General features: G+C 49.4%; 37 non-coding genes across 37 annotated transcripts; all 37 read left to right on the forward strand.

Annotated features, from left to right (window-relative positions):
* The first annotated feature begins 3,535 nt into the window (after positions 1–3,535).
* Positions 3,536–3,607, forward strand: Trnag-ccc. The gene has a single exon. It is a non-coding gene; the product is annotated as a tRNA-Gly (tRNA).
* A 485-nt stretch (positions 3,608–4,092) lies between these two features.
* Trnav-cac lies at positions 4,093–4,165 on the forward strand. The gene has a single exon. It is a non-coding gene; the product is annotated as a tRNA-Val (tRNA).
* Positions 4,166–4,322: 157 nt separating this feature from the next.
* Trnav-aac lies at positions 4,323–4,395 on the forward strand. Its single transcript has one exon. It is a non-coding gene; the product is annotated as a tRNA-Val (tRNA).
* A 1,592-nt stretch (positions 4,396–5,987) lies between these two features.
* Trnav-cac lies at positions 5,988–6,060 on the forward strand. Its single transcript has one exon. It is a non-coding gene; the product is annotated as a tRNA-Val (tRNA).
* A 157-nt stretch (positions 6,061–6,217) lies between these two features.
* Positions 6,218–6,290, forward strand: Trnav-aac. Its single transcript has one exon. It is a non-coding gene; the product is annotated as a tRNA-Val (tRNA).
* Positions 6,291–6,906: 616 nt separating this feature from the next.
* Positions 6,907–6,979, forward strand: Trnav-cac. The gene has a single exon. It is a non-coding gene; the product is annotated as a tRNA-Val (tRNA).
* A 157-nt stretch (positions 6,980–7,136) lies between these two features.
* On the forward strand, positions 7,137–7,209 carry Trnav-aac. Its single transcript has one exon. It is a non-coding gene; the product is annotated as a tRNA-Val (tRNA).
* Positions 7,210–7,825: 616 nt separating this feature from the next.
* Positions 7,826–7,898, forward strand: Trnaa-cgc. Its single transcript has one exon. It is a non-coding gene; the product is annotated as a tRNA-Ala (tRNA).
* Positions 7,899–8,055: 157 nt separating this feature from the next.
* Positions 8,056–8,128, forward strand: Trnav-aac. The gene has a single exon. It is a non-coding gene; the product is annotated as a tRNA-Val (tRNA).
* Positions 8,129–8,742: 614 nt separating this feature from the next.
* Positions 8,743–8,815, forward strand: Trnav-cac. The gene has a single exon. It is a non-coding gene; the product is annotated as a tRNA-Val (tRNA).
* A 157-nt stretch (positions 8,816–8,972) lies between these two features.
* On the forward strand, positions 8,973–9,045 carry Trnav-aac. The gene has a single exon. It is a non-coding gene; the product is annotated as a tRNA-Val (tRNA).
* A 614-nt stretch (positions 9,046–9,659) lies between these two features.
* Positions 9,660–9,732, forward strand: Trnav-cac. Its single transcript has one exon. It is a non-coding gene; the product is annotated as a tRNA-Val (tRNA).
* Positions 9,733–9,889: 157 nt separating this feature from the next.
* On the forward strand, positions 9,890–9,962 carry Trnav-aac. The gene has a single exon. It is a non-coding gene; the product is annotated as a tRNA-Val (tRNA).
* Positions 9,963–10,576: 614 nt separating this feature from the next.
* On the forward strand, positions 10,577–10,649 carry Trnav-cac. Its single transcript has one exon. It is a non-coding gene; the product is annotated as a tRNA-Val (tRNA).
* A 157-nt stretch (positions 10,650–10,806) lies between these two features.
* Trnav-aac lies at positions 10,807–10,879 on the forward strand. The gene has a single exon. It is a non-coding gene; the product is annotated as a tRNA-Val (tRNA).
* A 615-nt stretch (positions 10,880–11,494) lies between these two features.
* Trnav-cac lies at positions 11,495–11,567 on the forward strand. The gene has a single exon. It is a non-coding gene; the product is annotated as a tRNA-Val (tRNA).
* Positions 11,568–11,724: 157 nt separating this feature from the next.
* Trnav-aac lies at positions 11,725–11,797 on the forward strand. Its single transcript has one exon. It is a non-coding gene; the product is annotated as a tRNA-Val (tRNA).
* Positions 11,798–12,411: 614 nt separating this feature from the next.
* On the forward strand, positions 12,412–12,484 carry Trnav-cac. The gene has a single exon. It is a non-coding gene; the product is annotated as a tRNA-Val (tRNA).
* A 156-nt stretch (positions 12,485–12,640) lies between these two features.
* On the forward strand, positions 12,641–12,713 carry Trnav-aac. The gene has a single exon. It is a non-coding gene; the product is annotated as a tRNA-Val (tRNA).
* Positions 12,714–14,007: 1,294 nt separating this feature from the next.
* Positions 14,008–14,080, forward strand: Trnav-cac. Its single transcript has one exon. It is a non-coding gene; the product is annotated as a tRNA-Val (tRNA).
* Positions 14,081–14,236: 156 nt separating this feature from the next.
* Positions 14,237–14,309, forward strand: Trnav-aac. The gene has a single exon. It is a non-coding gene; the product is annotated as a tRNA-Val (tRNA).
* Positions 14,310–15,581: 1,272 nt separating this feature from the next.
* Positions 15,582–15,654, forward strand: Trnav-cac. Its single transcript has one exon. It is a non-coding gene; the product is annotated as a tRNA-Val (tRNA).
* Positions 15,655–15,811: 157 nt separating this feature from the next.
* Positions 15,812–15,884, forward strand: Trnav-aac. Its single transcript has one exon. It is a non-coding gene; the product is annotated as a tRNA-Val (tRNA).
* A 1,278-nt stretch (positions 15,885–17,162) lies between these two features.
* Positions 17,163–17,235, forward strand: Trnav-cac. Its single transcript has one exon. It is a non-coding gene; the product is annotated as a tRNA-Val (tRNA).
* A 157-nt stretch (positions 17,236–17,392) lies between these two features.
* On the forward strand, positions 17,393–17,465 carry Trnav-aac. Its single transcript has one exon. It is a non-coding gene; the product is annotated as a tRNA-Val (tRNA).
* A 1,275-nt stretch (positions 17,466–18,740) lies between these two features.
* On the forward strand, positions 18,741–18,813 carry Trnav-cac. The gene has a single exon. It is a non-coding gene; the product is annotated as a tRNA-Val (tRNA).
* A 157-nt stretch (positions 18,814–18,970) lies between these two features.
* Trnav-aac lies at positions 18,971–19,043 on the forward strand. Its single transcript has one exon. It is a non-coding gene; the product is annotated as a tRNA-Val (tRNA).
* Positions 19,044–19,657: 614 nt separating this feature from the next.
* Trnav-cac lies at positions 19,658–19,730 on the forward strand. Its single transcript has one exon. It is a non-coding gene; the product is annotated as a tRNA-Val (tRNA).
* A 156-nt stretch (positions 19,731–19,886) lies between these two features.
* Trnav-aac lies at positions 19,887–19,959 on the forward strand. Its single transcript has one exon. It is a non-coding gene; the product is annotated as a tRNA-Val (tRNA).
* A 1,276-nt stretch (positions 19,960–21,235) lies between these two features.
* Trnav-cac lies at positions 21,236–21,308 on the forward strand. Its single transcript has one exon. It is a non-coding gene; the product is annotated as a tRNA-Val (tRNA).
* A 157-nt stretch (positions 21,309–21,465) lies between these two features.
* Trnav-aac lies at positions 21,466–21,538 on the forward strand. Its single transcript has one exon. It is a non-coding gene; the product is annotated as a tRNA-Val (tRNA).
* A 613-nt stretch (positions 21,539–22,151) lies between these two features.
* Positions 22,152–22,224, forward strand: Trnav-cac. The gene has a single exon. It is a non-coding gene; the product is annotated as a tRNA-Val (tRNA).
* Positions 22,225–22,380: 156 nt separating this feature from the next.
* On the forward strand, positions 22,381–22,453 carry Trnav-aac. The gene has a single exon. It is a non-coding gene; the product is annotated as a tRNA-Val (tRNA).
* A 613-nt stretch (positions 22,454–23,066) lies between these two features.
* Positions 23,067–23,139, forward strand: Trnav-cac. The gene has a single exon. It is a non-coding gene; the product is annotated as a tRNA-Val (tRNA).
* Positions 23,140–23,295: 156 nt separating this feature from the next.
* Trnav-aac lies at positions 23,296–23,368 on the forward strand. The gene has a single exon. It is a non-coding gene; the product is annotated as a tRNA-Val (tRNA).
* Positions 23,369–23,984: 616 nt separating this feature from the next.
* Positions 23,985–24,057, forward strand: Trnav-cac. The gene has a single exon. It is a non-coding gene; the product is annotated as a tRNA-Val (tRNA).
* A 156-nt stretch (positions 24,058–24,213) lies between these two features.
* Trnav-aac lies at positions 24,214–24,286 on the forward strand. The gene has a single exon. It is a non-coding gene; the product is annotated as a tRNA-Val (tRNA).
* The last annotated feature ends 34 nt before the right edge of the window (positions 24,287–24,320 follow it).

The following is a 24,320-nucleotide window of genomic DNA, read 5'->3' on the forward strand; positions in this document are numbered from 1 at the left end:
GTATAGAGCGGCTGTTTCATCGTCCCTGACCGACTTCACTTTAGATTTGATCTTAAGACCTTCCAGTTGCATCCTCTTAAGACTGATTAATTTCGCCTTTATTTTTCGAATGTCGTCTATTCTGGTGTTCGCGGCGTCGGCTCTATCACAAAGGTCGCGTAAGATAGTGTAGTAGAACTCCATCGTCTTCTTTATCGCGGCTGCTCTTTCAATACCGAAGAATATAACAACTTTTCGCAGTTTGGGTTTTGCATGCTGAGTCCACCACGCTATGGTGCTACGAAAGTTTGTGGTAGTGCGCAAGCACTGCTCCCAAGCGCGTCGCACCGCCTCCTCTAGGTCAGCATCCGTTAATAAGGAGACGTTCAAGTTCCACTGATTTTTATACCAACGCGTTGGTTGTGGCAGCAAATTCAGGCACGCAACGACACCACTGTGATCAGAGAAGCTGGAGGGTATTGTTTCAATTCGTAACAAGACTTTCTCTAAAACGTCGGAAACATAAATCCTGTCAATTCTGCTGCAGGAATTCGCGACGATGTGTGTGAATCGTACCAAGGTCGGGTACCTAATTTCCCACGCGTCTTTCAGTTTGAGGTCGGTCACGAGACGCTTTAATTCAGGCGAATAATTAAAATTCAGGGACTGATCTTTCTGGGATAAAACACAATTAAAATCACCTCCAATGATAACACGTTCGGGATTTTTCCGTAACAAATAGATGATTTGTTCCTTAAAAAGTTTGCTCGTTCCGCTCTATAGGTACTGCCAGAAGGCGCGTACAAGTTAATGATGGTGACGCCAAAAACGGTGACACCCACACCTCTACCGGAATCTAACTTGTCAACCTGAGTGGCGGGAATGCCTTCTCTAAGTACGATGGCAGTCCCCACGTTCGAGTCGGGGGAAAAATTTGTAATAGCAACAAAACCAGGAAGAGTTAAGTGTGGCATGGCCACCTCCTGCATAAGAGCGATATCTGTTCCCGACTCATAGAGATATTGTTTTAAGGCACTCAGTTTCACCTCCGACCGGATTTTATTAATAATTAATGTCGTGATCGTATAGGCCTGCGACATTATGACAGTACGTGGAAGAGGCGGAAGGAGCAAATATCTTTAAAGGGCAACATCTTCATGCCATTCCATATTCGTGGCCGGGACATTCGTGTCTGTGACGTCACTGAGTTGTATTCTTGCGTCTTTGTTCTTACTCTTTTTACGCACAGCATTTACATTAGGTTGCACTCGGATTCTGGGGCGGACACTGTGGAGCACCTCCGCAGCCGGCGGCGTGGGAGGGTCGTGGGTGATGTCAAGCTGCTCTCCCGGCACATCCTGCGAAGGGATGGCACGCGGCGACACCGCCGGCGAGCGAGCAGCTGAACTATCACCCGCACTATCAGCCTGTTTGGCAACATTCTCTGCCCGCAGCTGTTTGTTGTCACCGACAGACCCGGACAGCTGTGTTTGTATCATTTCCTGGAGTTGTTGACATTCCCCTTGTTGTGAGTCCTGAACCGAAGCGGCTGCCACGTGATGTGTACCGTCGGCGCTCAGAGGTGTTTGTAATACACCATCACAGGCCTCTGTGTGTGTACGTCCTGCAGGAATGTGAGCCACACGTACAGGTTGGTCGGCCGGAGTTGGCTGTCGCGGAAGTTCTAAGGCACTAGCCAGCGGTAACTGCTTAACTTCCACGGAAGTATCGGCACTTGAAATTGTGGGAGGAGAAGCGTCCACAATAGCCTCACCTATTGGAGCTTTCGCTTCCGAGCCGGATTCCCGATCTTCCTTTTTCGCGGTCTCATGCACACTAGAGGTGTCGTTATCAGAGCCACTGCTGTCACAAGTTCTGCGCCTGTTATTGGTCGCGGTATCGAGTTTTGCAGGGGGCAACGCACCTTTGTCTCTCCGAACCAGAACCGGAAATTCATCAGAGCGAATTTCTTGTTGCTGTTCCGAAGGCATTTCAGAACTAGGGAGCCCAATCTCTGTCATCGGCTTGGCTGCCACTACATCCGCCAAAGTAAGCCTTTTACGCTGCTGGAGGGAATTCTTTAACACAAACATGCGCCTGGGGCAGTCACGACGCAAGTGACCACTCTCATTACAGATATGACAGGTCGGCGTTTGGCCAATGTAAGTAACGTGAGCCTTATAGTCACAAACAAGTATATGGGATGGAATATTCTGCTTGACATGCATTTCTACAGATCGAACGCCACTGTAACATTGCAACCTATGTTGACTTGACCACCGTTCGAGTCGAATCTGTTTAACGTCACCGAATTTGGACAGTACCTCCTTCAGATAACAATTTTCTACTTCAGGTGGTAAGTTAAAAATACGCACGTTCGTGTGGTCTACATCGGCATTGGAAATGAGCACTGTACTTACAGAGTCGTCCCGGTGTCGGAAAATAGCACTTCCTCTGTGCTTCGTCATGATCTTCTCCAGTAATACAGGATTCAGTAATTTAACAAAGAAACAATACTGCTCGGTATCATAATAGGCGGTGTGCACTTGGTCAGATGTAATCCCAATAACATCAACGATCCAGTCATGTATCTCCAGTGAACTCGGTTGCACAGATCGGGTGGACTTGTCGAAATCAAAACGGAGTGTACACTTTCGCGGAAATAACCTGGACATTGCAGCAGATAGCGAGCGGTAAACCCGCTACAATAATACGGCAACAAAAATACAAATGGAAAACGATATAAACTGCAGAATAACACAACACTTGCAAACAGAAATATGAGTTGACAACACGCCTTGTGAACACGCGGCGGAGCGGAGCTCTGATACGTCCGACCAGCACGGTGTCGCAAGCGCGACTGGCCAATCTGACGTGTGAGCGCAAAGTCTCTACTACCGTCGATTCTAGGTGTGTCTCCAGAGCCTGACGGCGAAATTAGCGTGTTTTTTTCTTGTGTGAAGGAATTACGTTGGTTTTAGAGTATTTAAAACGAGTTGTCAGATGTGAGGTTGCACCACAAACCTCCCTTTCGGGAACCACAGCTTAAACATGGTGCCTTAAACCATTGTTTTCCGTCGCCATCTGTCTTGAGTGGAACGAGCAGAACTGTAGTTATCAATATTCACATTGACGCAGAGAAAACAAAAAACGACAGGAAAGGCCGTTCCCTAGCAACGGCTACGCTGTGCATTTCGCCCTCAGGGGAAGCTAATGATATGCTCCAGGCGAGCATCAAACTAACCAACTTAATATTGTGATACTTAGGCGCTTTCTACTTCTGGATTGGCACACATATGCTGAATCGTCTCTGGATCATCAGTAAGTACGTCACATTAGATTTTTTTTATCGCCCTGCTGTAAATTAAAGGGCAGTTTTTCAACGGCTGTCAGTTCTGCTTCTAGCTTCACTACATCGCCCTAGCAGCACCTACGCACTGCGTTCAAATGTGCTCACCTCCGCCCTGGCGTTGAGCGCCTGCAGCGCCATCGCCTTCGGCCTCTGGAGGCAGGAGGGTAGCCGACACATCAGGGCGTGGGTGGGACGCAGCACAATGCGGTGGTGGTGTAACGGTCAGCATGGTTGCTTCCCAAGCAGTTGATCCGGGTTCGATTCCCGACCACCGCACAAAAGGTACGTTTTTCTTCTATGGGTATTCCACGTAACGAATTGCGATCTTCGAAACTGTGAAATGCACCCTAAGCAGGATTCATACCCCTAGACCAACGAGCCCCGTGACACGGCGATTGCCAATTATTCCAGTCCCTCGATGTCGTCCAGGGTGCCCTGGAAGTCTCGTGTACGCTGGCGGGATGGGGGCGGCCTTCCTGGGCTATTGATACCTTCATGTAGAGCTGCCGCTGGGCTCGCACTGCCTGCTGCTGAGAAAGTGATTGCTTTTGCTGATATGACTTGCAATAACGACTGCGCGAAACGCCGCTATCTCGTTAGGGGTGCTACGGCAGACACCCTCTCGAGCACCCCGAAGACTTCTTGAGCCCTCGGCTGTGATGGGTTCCAGGCTGACAAAAGAACTGTCGTGTGTGCATTCGCCGACGAGAGAAAGGCTGAGGCAAGTTCGAGTGAACAAGGATGGACTCCTCGGGTCCGTCGTTTCCGTAGTGTAGCGGTTATCACGTCTGCTTCACACGTAGAAGGTCCCCGGTTCGATCCCTGGCGGGAAAAGTATTTTCCTGCCTATGTCGTATTGTCCTCCAATGAGCCACTTCGTGTGTGGATCTGCCGCATGTCCCTTCGTTTCCAAGTACCACATTTATTGAATTTTTTAGTTACGATGGCAACATCACTACAAGTTGTCTATGAAGTAGAGTGCACACAAGCAGTTTCCGTCGTGTAGCGGTTATCACGTCTGCTTAACACGCAGAAGGTCCCCGGTTCGATCCCGGGCGGAAACACTTTTTCATCACTTTAAGCAAGACTTACTAACATGCATCTGCTACCATCTGTACCCGAAACCTTCGTAATCGCCTTCACGCGTCGACCAGAGTGTCAATTGCTCACATCGAATAAGAAATTCATTTGATATTGACGGCGAGCTTTTTGCGCTGACTCAGCCACTGACGTGCGATCAGTTTGCACAAAACGCTAGGGTTCGTCCGGTATTTGAGCCCGGGACCTCCTGCACCCTAAGCAGGAATCATTGCAACGTTTTTTTTGTTTTTCTTTTTTTTGTCGGGCCTCCTTCCTCCCCTACAGCCCGTCCTTCCGCTCGCCATTTGTGCCTTCTTCGGCTAGCTTCTGTGCTAACACGCATCTGCTACCATCTGTACCCGAAACCTTCGTAATCGCCTTCACGCGTCGACCAGAGTGTCAATTGCTCACATCGAATAAGAAATTCATTTGATATTGACGGCGAGCTTTTTGCGCTGACTCAGCCACTGACGTGCGATCAGTTTGCACAAAACGCTAGGGTTCGTCCGGTATTTGAGCCCGGGACCTCCTGCACCCTAAGCAGGAATCATACCACGTTTTTTTTTGTTTTTTTTTTTTGTCGGGCCACCTTCCTCCCCTACAGCCCGTCCTTCCGCTCGCCATTTGTGCCTTCTTCGGCTAGCTTCTGTGCTATGTTTGTTCCATAAGAGATAGTTGACCAACGAAGTAAATGTGTACAAGTGAACAAAATCCCTTCTTTTGGAGTTGTGGAAAGAAAATAAGTCCGCTACATTCTTCCATCATTGTGCGGGAGCGATTTTTATAGGAGAGCCAGGTGTACTTCCGGCCGCTGGCGTCTTCAGTTTGCGTCAGCAACCTATTAGTGCTGCTACACGAGGGCAAAGGGTAAACGAAATAGCCTTCTTGTTGGCGCAAAAGGAATGAGAAACTTAATAGAGAATGTCATTTAAAAAAAATAAAATAAAATAAAAAAATTAATCCTGAGACTGTACAAAATATCGTTTAATCGTTCTTCAGCTCTGTCGGTAGGACAAAGATCGGTTCAAGAAATTTGCGTAATTTTCTTTGTATTTCTGTTGTCGTTCGAGCTTTTGAAGTTCTGTCATCAGGTACATCCAATAGTCTGCTGCATTCTTCGTCATAGCCGTTGAGATGTAATGGACGGTCAATCCTTTGAGTCAGTTGGCCGACCTTATCCCCTAGACCAACGAGCCCTGTGACACGGCGATTGCCAATTATTCCAGTCCCTCGATGTCGTCCAGGGTGCCCTGGAAGTCTCGTGTACGCTGGCGGGATGGGGGCGGCCATCCTGGGCTATTGATACCTTCATGTAGAGCTGCCGCTGGGCTCGCACTGCCTGCTGCTGAGAAAGTGATTGCTTTTGCTGATATGACTTGCAATAACGACTGCGCGAAACGCCGCTATCTCGTTAGGGGTGCTACGGCAGACACCCTCTCGAGCACCCCGAAGACTTCTTGAGCCCTCGGCTGTGATGGGTTCCAGGCTGACAAAAGAACTGTCGTGTGTGCATTCGCCGACGAGAGAAAGGCTGAGGCAAGTTCGAGTGAACAAGGATGGACTCCTCGGGTACGTCGTTTCCGTAGTGTAGCGGTTATCACGTCTGCTTCACAAGTAGAAGGTCCCCGGTTCGATCCCGGGCGGGAACAGTATTTTCCTGCCTATGTCGTATTGTCCTCCAATGAGCCACTTCGTGTGTGGATCTGCCGCATGTCCCTTCGTTTGCAAGTATCACATTTATTGAATTTTTTAGTTACGATGGCAACATCACTACAAGTTGTCTATGAAGCAGAGTGCACACAAGCAGTTTCCGTCGTGTAGCGGTTATCACGTCTGCTTAACACGCAGAAGGTCCCCGGTTCGATCCCGGGCGGAAACACTTTTTCATCACTTTAAGCAAGACTTACTAACACGCATCTGCTACCATCTGTACCCGAAACCTTCGTAATCGCCTTCACGCGTCGACCAGAGTGTCAATTGCTCACATCGAATAAGAAATTCATTTGATATTGACGGCGAGCTTTTTGCGCTGACTCAGCCACTGACGTGCGATCAGTTTGCACAAACCGCTAGGGCTCGTCCGGTATTTGAGCCCGGGACCTCCTGCACCCTAAGCAGGAATCATACCACGTTTTTTTTTGTTTTTTTTTTTTTGTCGGGCCACCTTCCTCCCCTACAGCCCGTCCTTCCGCTCGCCATTTGTGCCTTCTTCGGCTAGCTTCTGTGCTATGTTTGTTCTGCCGCTGGGCTCGCACTGCCTGCTGCTGAGAAAGTGATTGCTTTTGCTGATATGACTTGCAATAACGACTGCGCGAAACGCCGCTATCTCGTTAGGGGTGCTACGGCAGACACCCTCTCGAGCACCCCGAAGACTTCTTGAGCCCTCGGCTGTGATGGGTTCCAGGCTGACAAAAGAACTGTCGTGTGTGCATTCGCCGACGAGAGAAAGGCTGAGGCAAGTTCGAGTGAACAAGGATGGACTCCTTGGGTACGTCGTTTCCGTAGTGTAGCGGTTATCACGTCTGCTTCACAAGTAGAAGGTCCCCGGTTCGATCCCGGGCGGGAACAGTATTTTCCTGCCTATGTCGTATTGTCCTCCAATGAGCCACTTCGTGTGTGGATCTGCCGCATGTCCCTTCGTTTGCAAGTACCACATTTATTGAATTTTTTAGTTACGATGGCAACATCACTACAAGTTGTCTATGAAGCAGAGTGCACACAAGCAGTTTCCGTCGTGTAGCGGTTATCACGTCTGCTTAACACGCAGAAGGTCCCCGGTTCGATCCCGGGCGGAAACACTTTTTCATCACTTTAAGCAAGACTTACTAACACGCATCTGCTACCATCTGTACCCGAAACCTTCGTAATCGCCTTCACGCGTCGACCAGAGTGTCAATTGCTCACATCGAATAAGAAATTCATTTGATATTGACGGCGAGCTTTTTGCGCTGACTCAGCCACTGACGTGCGATCAGTTTGCACAAACCGCTAGGGCTCGTCCGGTATTTGAGCCCGGGACCTCCTGCACCCTAAGCAGGAATCATACCACGTTTTTTTTTGTTTTTTTTTTTTTGTCGGGCCACCTTCCTCCCCTACAGCCCGTCCTTCCGCTCGCCATTTGTGCCTTCTTCGGCTAGCTTCTGTGCTATGTTTGTTCTGCCGCTGGGCTCGCACTGCCTGCTGCTGAGAAAGTGATTGCTTTTGCTGATATGACTTGCAATAACGACTGCGCGAAACGCCGCTATCTCGTTAGGGGTGCTACGGCAGACACCCTCTCGAGCACCCCGAAGACTTCTTGAGCCCTCGGCTGTGATGGGTTCCAGGCTGACAAAAGAACTGTCGTGTGTGCATTCGCCGACGAGAGAAAGGCTGAGGCAAGTTCGAGTGAACAAGGATGGACTCCTTGGGTACGTCGTTTCCGTAGTGTAGCGGTTATCACGTCTGCTTCGCAAGTAGAAGGTCCCCGGTTCGATCCCGGGCGGGAACAGTATTTTCCTGCCTATGTCGTATTGTCCTCCAATGAGCCACTTCGTGTGTGGATCTGCCGCATGTCCCTTCGTTTGCAAGTACCACATTTATTGAATTTTTTAGTTACGATGGCAACATCACTACAAGTTGTCTATGAAGCAGAGTGCACACAAGCAGTTTCCGTCGTGTAGCGGTTATCACGTCTGCTTAACACGCAGAAGGTCCCCGGTTCGATCCCGGGCGGAAACACTTTTTCATCACTTTAAGCAAGACTTACTAACACGCATCTGCTACCATCTGTACCCGAAACCTTCGTAATCGCCTTCACGCGTCGACCAGAGTGTCAATTGCTCACATCGAATAAGAAATTCATTTGATATTGACGGCGAGCTTTTTGCGCTGACTCAGCCACTGACGTGCGATCAGTTTGCACAAACCGCTAGGGCTCGTCCGGTATTTGAGCCCGGGACCTCCTGCACCCTAAGCAGGAATCATACCACGTTTTTTTTTGTTTTTTTTTTTGTCGGGCCACCTTCCTCCCCTACAGCCCGTCCTTCCGCTCGCCATTTGTGCCTTCTTCGGCTAGCTTCTGTGCTATGTTTGTTCTGCCGCTGGACTCGCACTGCCTGCTGCTGAGAAAGTGATTGCTTTTGCTGATATGACTTGCAATAACGACTGCGCGAAACGCCGCTATCTCGTTAGGGGTGCTACGGCAGACACCCTCTCGAGCACCCCGAAGACTTCTTGAGCCCTCGGCTGTGATGGGTTCCAGGCTGACAAAAGAACTGTCGTGTGTGCATTCGCCGACGAGAGAAAGGCTGAGGCAAGTTCGAGTGAACAAGGATGGACTCCTCGGGTACGTCGTTTCCGTAGTGTAGCGGTTATCACGTCTGCTTCACAAGTAGAAGGTCCCCGGTTCGATCCCGGGCGGGAACAGTATTTTCCTGCCTATGTCGTATTGTCCTCCAATGATCCACTTCGTGTGTGGATCTGCCGCATGTCCCTTCGTTTGCAAGTACCACATTTATTGAATTTTTTAGTTACGATGGCAACATCACTACAAATTGTCTATGAAGCAGAGTGCACACAAGCAGTTTCCATCGTGTAGCGGTTATCACGTCTGCTTAACACGCAGAAGGTCCCCGGTTCGATCCCGGGCGGAAACACTTTTTCATCACTTTAAGCAAGACTTACTAACACGCATCTGCTACCATCTGTACCCGAAACCTTCGTAATCGCCTTCACGCGTCGACCAGAGTGTCAATTGCTCACATCGAATAAGAAATTCATTTGATATTGACGGCGAGCTTTTTGCGCTGACTCAGCCACTGACGTGCGATCAGTTTGCACAAACCGCTAGGGCTCGTCCGGTATTTGAGCCCGGGACCTCCTGCACCCTAAGCAGGAATCATACCACGTTTTTTTTTGTTTTTTTTTTTGTCGGGCCACCTTCCTCCCCTACAGCCCGTCCTTCCGCTCGCCATTTGTGCCTTCTTCGGCTAGCTTCTGTGCTATGTTTGTTCTGCCGCTGGGCTCGCACTGCCTGCTGCTGAGAAAGTGATTGCTTTTGCTGATATGACTTGCAATAACGACTGCGCGAAACGCCGCTATCTCGTTAGGGGTGCTACGGCAGACACCCTCTCGAGCACCCCGAAGACTTCTTGAGCCCTCGGCTGTGATGGGTTCCAGGCTGACAAAAGAACTGTCGTGTGTGCATTCGCCGACGAGAGAAAGGCTGAGGCAAGTTCGAGTGAACAAGGATGGACTCCTCGGGTCCGTCGTTTCCGTAGTGTACCGGTTATCACGTCTGCTTCACACGTAGAAGGTCCCCGGTTCGATCCCGGGCGGGAACAGTATTTTCCTGCCTATGTCGTATTGTCCTCCAATGAGCCACTTCGTGTGTGGATCTGCCGCATGTCCCTTCGTTTGCAAGTACCACATTTATTGAATTTTTTAGTTACGATGGCAACATCACTACAAGTTGTCTATGAAGCAGAGTGCACACAAGCAGTTTCCGTCGTGTAGCGGTTATCACGTCTGCTTAACACGCAGAAGGTCCCCGGTTCGATCCCGGGCGGAAACACTTTTTCATCACTTTAAGCAAGACTTACTAACACGCATCTGCTACCATCTGTACCCGAAACCTTCGTAATCGCCTTCACGCGTCGACCAGAGTGTCAATTGCTCACATCGAATAAGAAATTCATTTGATATTGACGGCGAGCTTTTTGCGCTGACTCAGCCACTGACGTGCGATCAGTTTGCACAAACCGCTAGGGCTCGTCCGGTATTTGAGCCCGGGACCTCCTGCACCCTAAGCAGGAATCATACCACGTTTTTTTTTGTTTTTTTTTTTGTCGGGCCACCTTCCTCCCCTACAGCCCGTCCTTCCGCTCGCCATTTGTGCCTTCTTCGGCTAGCTTCTGTGCTATGTTTGTTCTGCCGCTGGGCTCGCACTGCCTGCTGCTGAGAAAGTGATTGCTTTTGCTGATATGACTTGCAATAACGACTGCGCGAAACGCCGCTATCTCGTTAGGGGTGCTACGGCAGACACCCTCTCGAGCACCCCGAAGACTTCTTGAGCCCTCGGCTGTGATGGGTTCCAGGCTGACAAAAGAACTGTCGTGTGTGCATTCGCCGACGAGAGAAAGGCTGAGGCAAGTTCGAGTGAACAAGGATGGACTCCTCTGGTCCGTCGTTTCCGTAGTGTACCGGTTATCACGTCTGCTTCACACGTAGAAGGTCCCCGGTTCGATCCCGGGCGGGAACAGTATTTTCCTGCCTATGTCGTATTGTCCTCCAATGAGCCACTTCGTGTGTGGATCTGCCGCATGTCCCTTCGTTTGCAAGTACCACATTTATTGAATTTTTTAGTTACGATGGCAACATCACTACAAGTTGTCTATGAAGCAGAGTGCACACAAGCAGTTTCCGTCGTGTAGCGGTTATCACGTCTGCTTAACACGCAGAAGGTCCCCGGTTCGATCCCGGGCGGAAACACTTTTTCATCACTTTAAGCAAGACTTACTAACACGCATCTGCTACCATCTGTACCCGAAACCTTCGTAATCGCCTTCACGCGTCGACCAGAGTGTCAATTGCTCACATCGAATAAGAAATTCATTTGATATTGACGGCGAGCTTTTTGCGCTGACTCAGCCACTGACGTGCGATCAGTTTGCACAAACCGCTAGGGCTCGTCCGGTATTTGAGCCCGGGACCTCCTGCACCCTAAGCAGGAATCATACCACGTTTTTTTTTGTTTTTTTTTTTTGTCGGGCCACCTTCCTCCCCTACAGCCCGTCCTTCCGCTCGCCATTTGTGCCTTCTTCGGCTAGCTTCTGTGCTATGTTTGTTCTGCCGCTGGACTCGCACTGCCTGCTGCTGAGAAAGTGATTGCTTTTCCTGATATGACTTGCAATAACGACTGCGCGAAACGCCGCTATCTCGTTAGGGGTGCTACGGCAGACACCCTCTCGAGCACCCCGAAGACTTCTTGAGCCCTCGGCTGTGATGGGTTCCAGGCTGACAAAAGAACTGTCGTGTGTGCATTCGCCGACGAGAGAAAGGCTGAGGCAAGTTCGAGTGAACAAGGATGGACTCCTCGGGTACGTCGTTTCCGTAGTGTAGCGGTTATCACGTCTGCTTCACAAGTAGAAGGTCCCCGGTTCGATTCCGGGCGGGAACAGTATTTTCCTGCCTATGTCGTATTGTCCTCCAATGAGCCACTTCGTGTGTGGATCTGCCGCATGTCCCTTCGTTTGCAAGTACCACATTTATTGAATTTTTTAGTTACGATGGCAACATCACTACAAGTTGTCTATGAAGCAGAGTGCACACAAGCAGTTTCCGTCGTGTAGCGGTTATCACGTCTGCTTAACACGCAGAAGGTCCCCGGTTCGATCCCGGGCGGAAACACTTTTTCATCACTTTAAGCAAGACTTACTAACACGCATCTGCTACCATCTGTACCCGAAACCTTCGTAATCGCCTTCACGCGTCGACCAGAGTGTCAATTGCTCACATCGAATAAGAAATTCATTTGATATTGACGGCGAGCTTTTTGCGCTGACTCAGCCACTGACGTGCGATCAGTTTGCACAAACCGCTAGGGCTCGTCCGGTATTTGAGCCCGGGACCTCCTGCACCCTAAGCAGGAATCATACCACGTTTTTTTTTGTTTTTTTTTTTGTCGGGCCACCTTCCTCCCCTACAGCCCGTCCTTCCGCTCGCCATTTGTGCCTTCTTCGGCTAGCTTCTGTGCTATGTTTGTTCTGCCGCTGGGCTCGCACTGCCTGCTGCTGAGAAAGTGATTGCTTTTGCTGATATGACTTGCAATAACGACTGCGCGAAACGCCGCTATCTCGTTAGGGGTGCTACGGCAGACACCCTCTCGAGCACCCCGAAGACTTCTTGAGCCCTCGGCTGTGATGGGTTCCAGGCTGACAAAAGAACTGTCGTGTGTGCATTCGCCGACGAGAGAAAGGCTGAGGCAAGTTCGAGTGAACAAGGATGGACTCCTCGGGTCCGTCGTTTCCGTAGTGTACCGGTTATCACGTCTGCTTCACACGTAGAAGGTCCCCGGTTCGATCCCGGGCGGGAACAGTATTTTCCTGCCTATGTCGTATTGTCCTCCAATGAGCCACTTCGTGTGTGGATCTGCGCATGTCCCTTCGTTTGCAAGTACCACATTTATTGAATTTTTTAGTTACGATAGCAACATCACTACAAGTTGTCTATGAAGTAGAGTGCACACAAGCAGTTTCCGTCGTGTAGCGGTTGTCACGTCTGCTTAACACGCAGAAGGTCCCCGGTTCGATCCCGGGCGGAAACACTTTTTCATCACTTTAAGCAAGACTTACTAACATGCATCTGCTACCATCTGTACCCGAAACCTTCGTAATCGCCTTCACGCGTCGACCAGAGTGTCAATTGCTCACATCGAATAAGAAATTCATTTGATATTGACGGCGAGCTTTTTGCGCTGACTCAGCCACTGACGTGCGATCAGTTTGCACAAACCGCTAGGGTTCGTCCGGTATTTGAGCCCGGGACCTCCTGCACCCTAAGCAGGAATCATTGCACCGTTTTTTTTGTTTTTTTTTTTTTGTCGGGCCTCCTTCCTCCCCTACAGCCCGTCCTTCCGCTCGCCATTTGTGCCTTCTTCGGCTAGCTTCTGTGCTATGTTTGTTCCATAAGAGATAGTTGACCAACGAAGTAAATGTGTACAAGTGAACAAAATCCCTTCTTTTGGAGTTGTGGAAAGAAAATAAGTCCGCTACATTCTTCCATCATTGTGCGGGAGCGATTTTTATAGGAGAGCCAGGTGTACTTCCGGCCGCTGGCGTCTTCAGTTTGCGTCAGCAACCTATTAGTGCTGCTACACGAGGGCAAAGGGTAAACGAAATAGCCTTCTTGTTGGCGCAAAAGGAATGAGAAACTTAATAGAGAATGTCATTTAAAAAAAATAAAATAAAATAAAAAAATTAATCCTGAGACTGTACAAAATATCGTTTAATCGTTCTTCAGCTCTGTCGGTAGGACAAAGATCGGTTCAAGAAATTTGCGTAATTTTCTTTGTATTTCTGTTGTCGTTCGAGCTTTTGAAGTTCTGTCATCAGGTACATCCAATAGTCTGCTGCATTCTTCGTCATAGCCGTTGAGATGTAATGGACGGTCAATCCTTTGAGTCAGTTGGCCGACCTTATCCCCTAGACCAACGAGCCCTGTGACACGGCGATTGCCAATTATTCCAGTCCCTCGATGTCGTCCAGGGTGCCCTGGAATGCTCGTGTACGCTGGCGGGATGGGGGCGGTGCGAATTCTCGCGGTCGGCGGCCTTCCTGGGCTATTGGTACCTTCATGTAGAGCTGCCGCTGGGCTCGCACTGCCTGCTGCTGAGAAAGTGATTGCTTTTGCTGATATGACTTGCAATAACGACTGCGCGAAACGCCGCTATCTCGTTAGCGGTGCTACGGCAGACACCCTCTCGAGCACCCCGAAGACTTCTTGAGCCCTCGGCTGTGATGGGTTCCAGGCTGACAAAAGAACTGTCGTGTGTGCATTCGCCGACGAGAGAAAGGCTGAGGCAAGTTCGAGTGAACAAGGATGGACTCCTCGGGTCCGTCGTTTCCGTAGTGTACCGGTTATCACGTCTGCTTCACACGTAGAAGGTCCCCGGTTCGATCCCGGGCGGGAACAGTATTTTCCTGCCTATGTCGTATTGTCCTCCAATGAGCCACTTCGTGTGTGGATCTGCGCATGTCCCTTCGTTTGCAAGTACCACATTTATTGAATTTTTTAGTTACGATAGCAACATCACTACAAGTTGTCTATGAAGTAGAGTGCACACAAGCAGTTTCCGTCGTGTAGCGGTTATCACGTCTGCTTAACACGCAGAAGGTCCCCGGTTCGATCCCGGGCGGAAACACTTTTTCATCACTTTAAGCAAGACTTACTAACATGCATCTGCTACCATCTGTACCCGAAACCTTCGTAATCGCCTTCACGCGTCGACCAGAGTGTCAATTGCTCACATCGAATAAGAAATTCATTTGATATTGACGGCGAGCTTTTTGCGCTGACTCAGCCACTGACGTGCGATCAGTTTGCACAAACCGCTAGGGTTCGTCCGGTATTTGAGCCCGGGACCTCCTGCACCCTAAGCAGGAATCATTGCAACGTTTTTTTTGTTTTTTTTTTTTTGTCGGGCCTCCTTCCTCCCCTACAGCCCGTCCTTCCGCTCGCCATTTGTGCCTTCTTCGGCTAGCTTCTGTGCTATGTTTGTTCCATAAGAGATAGTTGACCAACGAAGTAAATGTGTACAAGTGAACAAAATCCCTTCTTTTGGAGTTGTGGAAAGAAAATAAGTCCGCTACATTCTTCCATCATTGTGCGGGAGCGATTTTTATAGGAGAGCCAGGTGTACTTCCGGCCGCTGGCGTCTTCAGTTTGCGTCAGCAACCTATTAGTGCTGCTACACGAGGGCAAAGGGTAAACGAAATAGCCTTCTTGTTGGCGCAAAAGGAATGAGAAACTTAATAGAGAATGTCATTTAAAAAAAATAAAATAAAATAAAAAAATTAATCCTGAGACTGTACAAAATATCGTTTAATCGTTCTTCAGCTCTGTCGGTAGGACAAAGATCGGTTCAAGAAATTTGCGTAATTTTCTTTGTATTTCTGTTGTCGTTCGAGCTTTTGAAGTTCTGTCATCAGGTACATCCAATAGTCTGCTGCATTCTTCGTCATAGCCGTTGAGATGTAATGGACGGTCAATCCTTTGAGTCAGTTGGCCGACCTTATCCCCTAGACCAACGAGCCCTGTGACACGGCGATTGCCAATAATTCCAGTCCCTCGATGTCGTCCAGGGTGCCCTGGAAGTCTCGTGTACGCTGGCGGGATGGGGGCGGCCTTCCTGGGCTATTGATACCTTCATGTAGAGCTGCCGCTGGGCTCGCACTGCCTGCTGCTGAGAAAGTGATTGCTTTTGCTGATATGACTTGCAATAACGACTGCGCGAAACGCCGCTATCTCGTTAGGGGTGCTACGGCAGACACCCTCTCGAGCACCCCGAAGACTTCTTGAGCCCTCGGCTGTGATGGGTTCCAGGCTGACAAAAGAACTGTCGTGTGTGCATTCGCCGACGAGAGAGAGGCTGAGGCAAGTTCGAGTGAACAAGGATGGACTCCTCGGGTTCGTCGTTTCCGTAGTGTAGCGGTTATCACGTCTGCTTCACAAGTAGAAGGTCCCCGGTTCGATCCCGGGCGGGAACAGTATTTTCCTGCCTATGTCGTATTGTCCTCCAATGAGCCACTTCGTGTGTGGATCTGCCGCATGTCCCTTCGTTTGCAAGTACCACATTTATTGAATTTTTTAGTTACGATGGCAACATCACTACAAGTTGTCTATGAAGCAGAGTGCACACAAGCAGTTTCCGTCGTGTAGCGGTTATCACGTCTGCTTAACACGCAGAAGGTCCCCGGTTCGATCCCGGGCGGAAACACTTTTTCATCACTTTAAGCAAGACTTACTAACATGCATCTGCTACCATCTGTACCCGAAACCTTCGTAATCGCCTTCACGCGTCGACCAGAGTGTCAATTGCTCACATCGAATAAGAAATTCATTTGATATTGACGGCGAGCTTTTTGCGCTGACTCAGCCACTGACGTGCGATCAGTTTGCACAAACCGCTAGGGCTCGTCCGGTATTTGAGCCCGGGACCTCCTGCACCCTAAGCAGGAATCATACCCCGTTTTTATTTTATTTTTTTTTTTTTTTGTCGGGCCTCCTTCCTCCCCTACAGCCCGTCCTTCCGCTCGCCATTTGTGCCTTCTTCGGCTACCTTCTGTGCTATGTTTGTTAAATAAGAGATAGTTGACCAACGAAGTAAATGTGTACAAGTGAACAAAATCCCTTCTTTTGGAGTTGTGGAAAGAAAATAAGTTCGCTACATTCTTCCATCATTGTGCGGGAGCGATTTTTATAGGAGAGCCAGGTGTACTTCCGGCCGCTGGCGTCTTCAGTTTGCGTCAGCAACCTATTAGTGCTGCTACACGAGGGCAAAGGGTAAACTAAATAGCCTTCTTGTTGGCGCAAAAGGAATGAGAAACTTAATAGAGAATGTCATTTAAAAAAAATAAAATAAAATAAAAAAATTAATCCTGAGACTGTACAAAATATCGTTTAATCGTTCTTCAGCTCTGTCGGTAGGACAAAGATCGGTTCAAGAAATTTGCGTAATTTTCTTTGTATTTCTGTTGTCGTTCGAGCTTTTTAAGTTCTGTCATCAGGTACATCCAATAGTCTGCTGCATTCTTCGTCAAAGCCGTTGAGATGTAATGGACGGTCAATCCTTTGAGTCAGTTGGCCGACCTTATCCCCTAGACCAACGAGCCCTGTGACACAGCGATTGCCAATTATTCCAGTCCCTCGATGTCGTCCAGGGTGCCCTGGAAGTCTCGTGTACGCTGGCGGGATGGGGGCGGCCTTCCTGGGCTATTGATACCTTCATGTAGAGCTGCCGCTGGGCTCGCACTGCCTGCTGCTGAGAAAGTGATTGCTTTTGCTGATATGACTTGCAATAACGACTGCGCGAAACGCCGCTATCATCTCGTTAGGGGTGCTACGGCAGACACCCTCTCGAGCACCCCGAAGACTTCTTGAGCCCTCGGCTGTGATGGGTTCCAGGCTGACAAAAGAACTGTCGTGTGTGCATTCGCCGACGAGAGAAAGGCTGAGGCAAGTTCGAGTGACCAAGGATGGACTCCTCGGGTCCGTCGTTTCCGTAGTGTAGCGGTTATCACGTCTGCTTCACACGTAGAAGGTCCCCGGTTCGATCCCTGGCGGGAAAAGTATTTTCCTGCCTATGTCGTATTGTCCTCCAATGAGCCACTTCGTGTGTGGATCTGCCGCATGTCCCTTCGTTTGCAAGTACCACATTTATTGAATTTTTTAGTTACGATGGCAACATCACTACAAGTTGTCTATGAAGTAGAGTGCACACAAGCAGTTTCCGTCGTGTAGCGGTTATCGCGTCTGCTTAACACGCAGAAGGTCCCCGGTTCGATCCCGGGCGGAAACACTTTTTCAGCACTTTAAGCAAGACTTACTAACATGCATCTGCTACCATCTGTACCCGAAACCTTCGTAATCGCCTTCACGCGTCGACCAGAGTGTCAATTGCTCACATCGAATAAGAAATTCATTTGATATTGACGGCGAGCTTTTTGCGCTGACTCAGCCACTGACGTGCGATCAGTTTGCACAAAACGCTAGGGTTCGTCCGGTATTTGAGCCCGGGACCTCCTGCACCCTAAGCAGGAATCATTGCAACGTTTTTTTTGTTTTTTTTTTTTTTTTGTCGGGCCTCCTTCCTCCCCTACAGCCCGTCCTTCCGCTCGCCATTTGTGCCTTCTTCGGCTACCTTCTGTGCTATGTTTGTTCCATAAGAGATAGTTGACCAACGAAGTAAATGTGTACAAGTGAACAAAATCCCTTCTTTTGGAGTTGTGGAAAGAAAATAAGTCCGCTACATTCTTCCATCATTGTGCGGGAGCGATTTTTATAGGAGAGCCAGGTGTACTTCCGGCCGCTGGCGTCTTCAGTTTGCGTCAGCAACCTATTAGTGCTGCTACACGAGGGCAAAGGGTAAACGAAATAGCCTTCTTGTTGGCGCAAAAGGAATGAGAAACTTAATAGAGAATGTCATTTAAAAAAAATAAAATAAAATAAAAAAATTAATCCTGAGACTGTACAAAATATCGTTTAATCGTTCTTCAGCTCTGTCGGTAGGACAAAGATCGGTTCAAGAAATTTGCGTAATTTTCTTTGTATTTCTGTTGTCGTTCGAGCTTTTGAAGTTCTGTCATCAGGTACATCCAATAGTCTGCTGCATTCTTCGTCATAGCCGTTGAGATGTAATGGACGGTCAATCCTTTGAGTCAGTTGGCCGACCTTATCCCCTAGAACAACGAGCCCTGTGACACGGCGATTGCCAATTATTCCAGTCCCTCGATGTCGTCCAGGGTGCCCTGGAAGTCTCGTGTACGCTGGCGGGATGGGGGCGGCCTTCCTGGGCTATTGATACCTTCATGTAGAGCTGCCGTTGGGCTCGCACTGCCTGCTGCTGAGAAAGTGATTGCTTTTGCTGATATGACTTGCAATAACGACTGCGCGAAACGCCGCTATCTCGTTAGGGGTGCTACGGCAGACACCCTCTCGAGCACCCCGAAGACTTCTTGAGCCCTCGGCTGTGATGGGTTCCAGGCTGACAAAAGAACTGTCGTGTGTGCATTCGCCGACGAGAGAAAGGCTGAGGCAACTTCGAGTGAACAAGGATGGACTCCTCGGGTCCGTAGTTTCCGTAGTGTAGCGGTTATCACGTCTGCTTCACAAGTAGAAGGTCCCCGGTTCGATCCCGGGCGGGAACAGTATTTTCCTGCCTATGTCGTATTGTCCTCCAATGAGCCACTTCGTGTGTGGATCTGCCGCATGTCCCTTCGTTTGCAAGTACCACATTTATTGAATTTTTTAGTTACGATGGCAACATCACTACAAGTTGTCTATGAAGCAGAGTGCACACAAGCAGTTTCCGTCGTGTAGCGGTTATCACGTCTGCTTAACACGCAGAAGGTCCCCGGTTCGATCCCGGGCGGAAACACTTTTTCATCACTTTAAGCAAGACTTACTAACACGCATCTGCTACCATCTGTACCCGAAACCTTCGTAATCGCCTTCACGCGTCGACCAGAGTGTCAATTGCTCACATCGAATAAGAAATTCATTTGATATTGACGGCGAGCTTTTTGCGCTGACTCAGCCACTGACGTGCGATCAGTTTGCACAAACCGCTAGGGCTCGTCCGGTATTTGAGCCCGGGACCTCCTGCACCCTAAGCAGGAATCATACCACGTTTTTTTTGTTTTTTTTTTTTGTCGGGCCTCCTTCCTCCCCTACAGCCCGTCCTTCCGCTCGCCATTTGTGCCTTCTTCGGCTAGCTTCTGTGCTATGTTTGTTCTGCCGCTGGGCTCGCACTGCCTGCTGCTGAGAAAGTGATTGCTTTTGCTGATATGACTTGCAATAACGACTGCGCGAAACGCCGCTATCTCGTTAGGGGTGCTACGGCAGACACCCTCTCGAGCACCCCGAAGACTTCTTGAGCCCTCGGCTGTGATGGGTTCCAGGCTGACAAAAGAACTGTCGTGTGTGCATTCGCCGACGAGAGAAAGGCTGAGGCAAGTTCGAGTGAACAAGGATGGACTCCTCGGGTCCGTCGTTTCCGTAGTGTACCGGTTATCACGTCTGCTTCACACGTAGAAGGTCCCCGGTTCGATCCCGGGCGGGAACAGTATTTTCCTGCCTATGTCGTATTGTCCTCCAATGAGCCACTTCGTGTGTGGATCTGCGCATGTCCCTTCGTTTGCAAGTACCACATTTATTGAATTTTTTAGTTACGATAGCAACATCACTACAAGTTGTCTATGAAGTAGAGTGCACACAAGCAGTTTCCGTCGTGTAGCGGTTATCACGTCTGCTTAACACGCAGAAGGTCCCCGGTTCGATCCCGGGCGGAAACACTTTTTCATCACTTTAAGCAAGACTTACTAACACGCATCTGCTACCATCTGTACCCGAAACCTTCGTAATCGCCTTCACGCGTCGACCAGAGTGTCAATTGCTCACATCGAATAAGAAATTCATTTGATATTGACGGCGAGCTTTTTGCGCTGACTCAGCCACTGACGTGCGATCAGTTTGCACAAAACGCTAGGGTTCGTCCGGTATTTGAGCCCGGGACCTCCTGCACCCTAAGCAGGAATCATTGCAACGTTTTTTTTGTTTTTTTTTTTTTTTTTTGTCGGGCCTCCTTCCTCCCCTACAGCCCGTCCTTCCGCTCGCCATTTGTGCCTTCTTCGGCTAGCTTCTGTGCTATGTTTGTTCCATAAGAGATAGTTGACCAACGAAGTAAATGTGTACAAGTGAACAAAATCCCTTCTTTTGGAGTTGTGGAAAGAAAATAAGTCCGCTACATTCTTCCATCATTGTGCGGGAGCGATTTTTATAGGAGAGCCAGGTGTACTTCCGGCCGCTGGCGTCTTCAGTTTGCGTCAGCAACCTATTAGTGCTGCTACACGAGGGCAAAGGGTAAACGAAATAGCCTTCTTGTTGGCGCAAAAGGAATGAGAAACTTAATAGAGAATGTCATTTAAAAAAATAAAATAAAATAAAAAAATTAATCCTGAGACTGTACAAAATATCGTTTAATCGTTCTTCAGCTCTGTCGGTAGGACAAAGATCGGTTCAAGAAATTTGCGTAATTTTCTTTGTATTTCTGTTGTCGTTCGAGCTTTTGAAGTTCTGTCATCAGGTACATCCAATAGTCTGCTGCATTCTTCGTCATAGCCGTTGAGATGTAATGGACGGTCAATCCTTTGAGTCAGTTGGCCGACCTTATCCCCTAGAACAACGAGCCCTGTGACACGGCGATTGCCAATTATTCCAGTCCCTCGATGTCGTCCAGGGTGCCCTGGAAGTCTCGTGTACGCTGGCGGGATGGGGGCGGCCTTCCTGGGCTATTGATACCTTCATGTAGAGCTGCCGCTGGGCTCGCACTGCCTGCTGCTGAGAAAGTGATTGCTTTTGCTGATATGACTTGCAATAACGACTGCGCGAAACGCCGCTATCTCGTTAGGGGTGCTACGGCAGACACCCTCTCGAGCACCCCGAAGACTTCTTGAGCCCTCGGCTGTGATGGGTTCCAGGCTGACAAAAGAACTGTCGTGTGTGCATTCGCCGACGAGAGAAAGGCTGAGGCAAGTTCGAGTGAACAAGGATGGACTCCTCGGGTCCGTCGTTTCCGTAGTGTAGCGGTTATCACGTCTGATTCACAAGTAGAAGGTCCCCGGTTCGATCCCGGGCGGGAACAGTATTTTCCTGCCTATGTCGTATTGTCCTCCAATGAGCCACTTCGTGTGTGGATCTGCCGCATGTCCCTTCGTTTGCAAGTACCACATTTATTGAATTTTTTAGTTACGATGGCAACATCACTACAAGTTGTCTATGAAGCAGAGTGCACACAAGCAGTTTCCGTCGTGTAGCGGTTATCACGTCTGCTTAACACGCAGAAGGTCCCTGGTTCGATCCCGCGCGGAAACACTTTTTCATCACTTTAAGCAAGACTTACTAACACGCATCTGCTACCATCTGTACCCGAAACCTTCGTAATCGCCTTCACGCGTCGACCAGAGTGTCAATTGCTCACATCGAATAAGAAATTCATTTGATATTGACGGCGAGCTTTTTGCGCTGACTCAGCCACTGACGTGCGATCAGTTTGCACAAACCGCTAGGGCTCGTCCGGTATTTGAGCCCGGGACCTCCTGCACCCTAAGCAGGAATCATACCACGTTTTTTTTGTTTTTTTTTTTGTCGGGCCTCCTTCCTCCCCTACAGCCCGTCCTTCCGCTCGCCATTTGTGCCTTCTTCGGCTAGCTTCTGTGCTATGTTTGTTCTGCCGCTGGGCTCGCACTGCCTGCTGCTGAGAAAGTGATTGCTTTTGCTGATATGACTTGCAATAACGACTGCGCGAAACGCCGCTATCTCGTTAGGGGTGCTACGGCAGACACCCTCTCGAGCACCCCGAAGACTTCTTGAGCCCTCGGCTGTGATGGGTTCCAGGCTGACAAAAGATCTGTCGTGTGTGCATTCGCCGACGAGAGAAAGGCTGAGGCAAGTTCGAGTGAACAAGGATGGACTCCTCGGGTCCGTCGTTTCCGTAGTGTAGCGGTTATCACGTCTGCTTCACACGTAGAAGGTCCCCGGTTCGATCCCGGGCGGGAACAGTATTTTCCTGCCTATGTCGTATTGTCCTCCAATGAGCCACTTCGTGTGTGGATCTGCGCATGTCCCTTCGTTTGCAAGTACCACATTTATTGAATTTTTTAGTTACGATAGCAACATCACTACAAGTTGTCTATGAAGTAGAGTGCACACAAGCAGTTTCCGTCGTGTAGCGGTTATCACGTCTGCTTAACACGCAGAAGGTCCCCGGTTCGATCCCGGGCGGAAACACTTTTTCATCACTTTAAGCAAGACTTACTAACACGCATCTGCTACCATCTGTACCCGAAACCTTCGTAATCGCCTTCACGCGTCGACCAGAGTGTCAATTGCTCACATCGAATAAGAAATTCATTTGATATTGACGGCGAGCTTTTTGCGCTGACTCAGCCACTGACGTGCGATCAGTTTGCACAAACCGCTAGGGCTCGTCCGGTATTTGAGCCCGGGACCTCCTGCACCCTAAGCAGGAATCATACCACGTTTTTTTTGTTTTTTTTTTTGTCGGGCCTCCTTCCTCCCCTACAGCCCGTCCTTCCGCTCGCCATTTGTGCCTTCTTCGGCTAGCTTCTGTGCTATGTTTGTTCTGCCGCTGGGCTCGCACTGCCTGCTGCTGAGAAAGTGATTGCTTTTGCTGATATGACTTGCAATAACGACTGCGCGAAACGCCGCTATCTCGTTAGGGGTGCTACGGCAGACACCCTCTCGAGCACCCCGAAGACTTCTTGAGCCCTCGGCTGTGATGGGTTCCAGGCTGACAAAAGATCTGTCGTGTGTGCATTCGCCGACGAGAGAAAGGCTGAGGCAAGTTCGAGTGAACAAGGATGGACTCCTCGGGTCCGTCGTTTCCGTAGTGTAGCGGTTATCACGTCTGCTTCACACGTAGAAGGTCCCCGGTTCGATCCCGGGCGGGAACAGTATTTTCCTGCCTATGTCGTATTGTCCTCCAATGAGCCACTTCGTGTGTGGATCTGCGCATGTCCCTTCGTTTGCAAGTACCACATTTATTGAATTTTTTAGTTACGATAGCAACATCACTACAAGTTGTCTATGAAGTAGAGTGCACACAAGCAGTTTCCGTCGTGTAGCGGTTATCACGTCTGCTTAACACGCAGAAGGTCCCCGGTTCGATCCCGGGCGGAAACACTTTTTCATCACTTTAAGCAAGACTTACTAACACGCATCTGCTACCATCTGTACCCGAAACCTTCGTAATCGCCTTCACGCGTCGACCAGAGTGTCAATTGCTCACATCGAATAAGAAATTCATTTGATATTGACGGCGAGCTTTTTGCGCTGACTCAGCCACTGACGTGCGATCAGTTTGCACAAACCGCTAGGGCTCGTCCGGTATTTGAGCCCGGGACCTCCTGCACCCTAAGCAGGAATCATACCACGTTTTTTTTTGTTTTTTTTTTTTTGTCGGGCCTCCTTCCTCCCCTACAGCCCGTCCTTCCGCTCGCCATTTGTGCCTTCTTCGGCTAGCTTCTGTGCTATGTTTGTTCTGCCGCTGGGCTCGCACTGCCTGCTGCTGAGAAAGTAATTGCTTTTGCTGATATGACTTGCAATAACGACTGCGCGAAACGCCGCTATCTCGTTAGGGGTGCTACGGCAGACACCCTCTCGAGCACCCCGAAGACTTCTTGAGCCCTCGGCTGTGATGGGTTCCAGGCTGACAAAAGAACTGTCGTGTGTGCATTCGCCGACGAGAGAAAGGCTGAGGCAAGTTCGAGTGAACAAGGATGGACTCCTCGGGTCCGTCGTTTCCGTAGTGTAGCGGTTATCACGTCTGCTTCACACGTAGAAGGTCCCCGGTTCGATCCCGGGCGGGAACAGTATTTTCCTGCCTATGTCGTATTGTCCTCCAATGAGCCACTTCGTGTGTGGATCTGCGCATGTCCCTTCGTTTGCAAGTACCACATTTATTGAATTTTTTAGTTACGATAGCAACATCACTACAAGTTGTCTATGAAGTAGAGTGCACACAAGCAGTTTCCGTCGTGTAGCGGTTATCACGTCTGCTTAACACGCAGAAGGTCCCCGGTTCGATCCCGGGCGGAAACACTTTTTCATCACTTTAAGCAAGACTTACTAACAT

Source organism: Schistocerca americana, unplaced genomic scaffold (genome assembly GCF_021461395.2).
Source record: "Schistocerca americana isolate TAMUIC-IGC-003095 unplaced genomic scaffold, iqSchAmer2.1 HiC_scaffold_249, whole genome shotgun sequence".
NCBI classification, from domain to species: domain Eukaryota; kingdom Metazoa; phylum Arthropoda; class Insecta; order Orthoptera; family Acrididae; genus Schistocerca; species Schistocerca americana.